Source organism: Triticum aestivum, chromosome 7A, assembly GCF_018294505.1.
Source record: "Triticum aestivum cultivar Chinese Spring chromosome 7A, IWGSC CS RefSeq v2.1, whole genome shotgun sequence".
Classification (NCBI taxonomy): domain Eukaryota; kingdom Viridiplantae; phylum Streptophyta; class Magnoliopsida; order Poales; family Poaceae; genus Triticum; species Triticum aestivum.
In genome coordinates this window covers 651,550,740-651,555,633 of record NC_057812.1, presented here as the reverse complement: position 1 = coordinate 651,555,633, position 4,894 = coordinate 651,550,740, and the positions used below count along the sequence as shown (strand labels likewise).

The 4,894-nt window shown below is 43.0% G+C and overlaps 1 pseudogene; it reads right to left on the bottom strand.

The window, feature by feature from the left end:
- Positions 1–905: 905 nt before the first annotated feature.
- On the bottom strand, positions 906–3,046 carry LOC123151802 (outer envelope pore protein 16-1, chloroplastic-like; annotated as a pseudogene).
- Between the last annotated feature and the right edge of the window lie 1,848 nt (positions 3,047–4,894).

The following is a 4,894-nucleotide window of genomic DNA, read 5'->3' as shown; positions in this document are numbered from 1 at the left end:
CCCAATGGTCAGAGTCATGTTCTTCAAATTTTGATTTTCTAGTAAATAAAAACAAATATTTAAATCAGAACTGACTGAAAATAGAAGTAATACTTCAACAACCAAATTTGGCACCTTACAATCAAACATACACCATGTTTATAATCGAACATACTTCACATCAGGTTTACAGCCACCAAGAACACAACTAAATATCAAAATATAACTATCTATCAGAGTATAACTAGCTCCAATGAGCTAGAACTCAATGCTTCTTCACTTCTTGGAGCCCACGACGAAACACGAATGAAGTACAGCATCCGCAAGTTATCAAACAATATGGTAAGGAGCAAAATAAAGGCAAATCTAAAAGCACATTAACTTGCAGGTAGTCTGTGCATAAATAAAGTAAAACAAGCAAAATGAGGCATAGAAATCAGTGGATACAAGTAGTTACTGTCAGCAGCAAGTAAATACTACTCCAATCACATCAGGTTTACAATCCTATAAATGCGACATTTTTATCATGTAAGCATAGAAGGACAAATTAAACATCATTTAGATGTTTGAAACAAAGAACCAGAATTTAACCGTTCGAACAGCAAAAAAATTGTTCCAGTAGATCATATCCGGTTTAAATTAACTCCTTTGACACCAATATTATACAACATCAAAGAAGTATACATACTGATCAGGTTTAATTAGCACATAGAAGCCAAATACCAGTAACCGATGAAGAAAAAATCCTGATATACAAAGGTAAGCTCATTGTGCATTTTCTTTTTCAATGTGATACACAATAAGCATAAGTAGCCACCAAAATCTCTCAATACCGATCATTAACTAGAGACCTCCCGGGAGCCAAAGCCCTAACAGCCATGGCATCGAATAGAAGAGTTGGTGTGCAAAGAAAAAGCGACTACCTCTCAGGGGCCGTAGACGACGGCGATGACCCTGGTGTTGCCCACCTTGAACAACGCCGACCCGTCGGCCCTGGAGAAGATGTTGACCTCGCCCTTGAGCTGCCGCATCTGCAAGGCAGGGCAGCAAACAGGAAGAATCAGAGGCAGTCAAGCCAGCATGAAGAGGATGGGGCTGCTCTGATGTGGACAAGAAGATTTTAGCTAGGTATGATTGTTAAAAGAAATCAACAAGACAGTGTAACAGTAACAAACAGTATTCAGAGCATCATTACCCAGTCATACTCTCCGCGGACCCTTTCCACTCCATACTCCATCCCTACATACACTCCAGCAACAGCACCTACAGATTAACAGAAGAAGCATCTGAATGTGTCAGCGAACAGAAGAAGAAACGGATGAGTGTTTGACGCCAATGCATTTATATCAGCCAAATAAAACAACAGAGTAATACGCTTCTACTTGGTTACCCCAATATGCGCCCTCCTTGCACAATTTCTTCAGCTGCATAAACGACCAGAATACCATATTAGATTTCTGAATCGGGAAGAACATGTTTGAATGGAGAAGACGGAAACAGGACTCAAGCGAATAAGATAGGGGAAAGGAGAGGACCTTCCATGGCCCTCCTCTTGACTACATATTTTTGGCAACTGTGCACTGCCTTGATTACATATTTTGTAACCAAAGCCCCCAAAAAATGTAAGTCATCGACTCACAATCAAGCATACTAAATGGTTTTTTCAAACACATCCTGGCTTTCCCCAAACTGAACTTACTAGTTAAAGCAAAGCTATCGGCACAAGATTCTGACAGAAAATGGCCACTCCAAGCCATCCAAATCATAAACAATACACCATGGATACATAATGATTCCTACCGAGATTCAGTTTCAGTTGAGCCTAAAATAGTCTGACAGTCCAAGCGCACACGTTTGGCTTGGGGCATATCTATACTCTAGATAACAAACAGTATGACTTCTTATAAATAATAACCAATAGTACGGCCCCCAGATGAGCTGCTCATACATAACGATAAGTCAACTAACAGCTAAAGCAGAGCACAACTTCATAAATATGATCATTTTCAGCATCATCTCCAAGAGGAAGAAAAATTCAAAGAGGCCGCTATATGTACAAATAAACACACTGGCATTTGCCACATAGGGCTAGCAAGCCAGCAATGAACCATGTGCATAATCTACTATAAATAAAGCGTCCTTTAAATCTGATTATAGGACACAAGCAAGATCATGATCCTCTATTTCTCTCTCTCTCAACCAAAATCTTGATTCTGCATTATAGTCCGCACAACAATCCTATCGCTCAATATGATTATTTTCAGCAGCATCTCCTAGAGGAAGAAACATTCGAAGAGGGCGCTATATGTATAGATAAACACATTGGCATTTGCTACACAGGTCTAGCTAGCTAGCAATGAACCATGTGCCTAATCTGCTATAAATAGAGTGTCATTTAAATCTGATTACAGGACACAAGCAAGATCAAGATACTCTCTGTCTATCTCTCTCTCAACCAAGATCTTGATTTCACATTATAGTCTGCACAACAATCCTATCACTCCAATGTACGGTACAGGTGCAAGCCATGCCATAATAAGCGAAGAGGGGATCCCAGATCTGTGGCTAGGAGGGGGGCGACGGGAGTGACAGGAAGAGCACCTGAAGGACGATGGCAATGACAACGTGGACTGCCATCGCTCCTCCCGGTGATGGTGACCTTGGGCGGCAGCAGACAGCGGCTCAGCGCCAGGGTGCAGCGGGAGAACTCGACAGATCCGACCTAGAAACCCAAAAGAGCAAGTAAATTCAGCGCGCGAACCAAAGCAGAAGAGCCTCCCTGCGTGAAACCGCGAGGCTGTGTTAGAATTAAGTGAGGAGGGGAGGGAGGCGGGGCTTGGCCGACCTGCTCGGTGTGGCCCTGCAGGAAGTAGAAGACGAGGTCCCTGACTCGCGGGACGGTGACGAGCGGGCCGACGCAGGCGTGCCAGAGCTCGTCGTAGAGCGGATCCCCTGCTCGGAAAACCAGCGCCGGCAAACGTCAGCGACCAACAAGGAGGAGGATTGCGGCCGTGCTGGCCAGATCTGGAAGGTTGCGTACCTGCAGAGGGGCCTGCGGCAGCGCCATGGCGGCGGGCGGCATCTGCTGCTGCTGGGGCTGGCCGGCGGCATGGCAGGAGGAACCCTAGCCGCTGCCATGGGGATGGAGCTCCAGGTCCAAGCCCTTGCGGATCTGGGAGCCGCTGCCACCACCAGACCTGCTCGCGCGCACAATCTCCATCTTCTCTTCCGGTGAGGTGAGGGGAGGTGAGGGGAGGGAGGGAGGAGGAGAGGGGGGAGCGCCAGCGGCGAGGTCGGAGGGAGACGCGGCAGCCAAGATCTAGTGCCGGAGGTGGCGGCGGCAAGGGAGGAGTGTAGCGCTAGGGTTTGCGCGAGAGAGAGGAGGGCTGGGTGGGGTTCGCGCGAGAGAGAAGGGTTGGGTAGGGATTTGCTACCGTCGGATGGGATGGATCGATGGACCGATGGATGGACTGATGTTTTCCAGGTCATCGATCCAAGCCACTAGTGACTCCACCAATCAGAATTAAGCTTAGGTAGTTTTTTTGTTTCTCTTATGATTTTCACCCTCTAATTCAAGGTAAACATTCAACATATTAACCACTTATAGTTTGCTAAAATAAACCAATAGTGTGCACATATGTGTATCTTGGGATAACAAACAATGTTGATTTGGGGAGTTTTCACTTTCATTGCACAAAAGAGCCATTTTCCATTTTTCGAGTGCCCCAAATGAGGTTTTTTTGTGAATAACCTACCAAATAATTATTGCAAAATTGGACCAAATTATTTTTCTGAAATTCTAGGCCATATTTAATGCACAATTGACCAAATTATTGGGTGTAAAAAGTTTTGATCCACCTCTGGTGAAAAAGACAAATTTTCGCCATTTCAGTTGGAAGCGGGTCAAATTTGAACTGCGGCTGCCTCATAGTTTGCTATTTATTTTTACAAAAATCATTTCTAGGTACAAAAGTATCTATTTAATCAGAGAAACACCAAAACAATTCCAAGATTCAACCACTAGCTAGGAACGGTCATTCCCGCCGTTTTGACCGCATTTTGAAACGGGCATAAAAAATTCAAAAAAAATCAAAAAATTGGAAAACCTTCGCATTGTGTCATCATATGTGACCAAGTTCCTAGGAAAAATAATAAACTTGTAATACGTCAATTTTTTTTAAAGAAGTGTTCTCAGAAACGAGATATCATGTGTGAAGATTCATGGCTTTCAAGTCAAATGATCAATATTATGGCCACAGTCATTGCCTAGTTTGTTCAAATGATCTCATATTGTGCACAAGGGTGCATATTGGAATGGCAAACAATGTTGCCTAAGGGAGTTTTCATTTCCTTTGTACAAAAAATCAATTTTCCATTTTTCGAGTGCCCAAAAGGAGGTCTTTTTGTGAAGGACCTCCCAAATAATTGTTGCAAAATTGGACGAAATCCATTTTCTAAAATGCTAGGACATATTTAATGCACAATTGACAAAATGGTTGGGTGTAAAAAGTTTTGATCCACCTCTTGTGAGAAAGACAAATTTCCGCCGATTCAGTTGGAAGCGGGTCAAATTTGAACTGCAGCTGCCTCATAGTTTGCTATTTATTTTTTCCAAAAATCATTTCTAGGTACATAAGTACCTATTTAATCAGAGAAACACCAAAAAAATTCAAGATTCAACCACTAGCTAGGAACGGTCATTCCCGCCGTTTTGACCGCATTTTGAAACGGGCATAAAAAATTCAAAAAAAATCAAAAAATTGGGAAACCTTCGCATTGTGTCATTATATGTGGCCAAGTTCCTAGGAAAAATAACAAACTTGTAATACGGCAATTATTTTAAAAAAGTGTTCTCAAAATCGAGCTATCACGTGTGGAGATCAATGGCTTTCAAGCCAAATGATCAATCTTATGG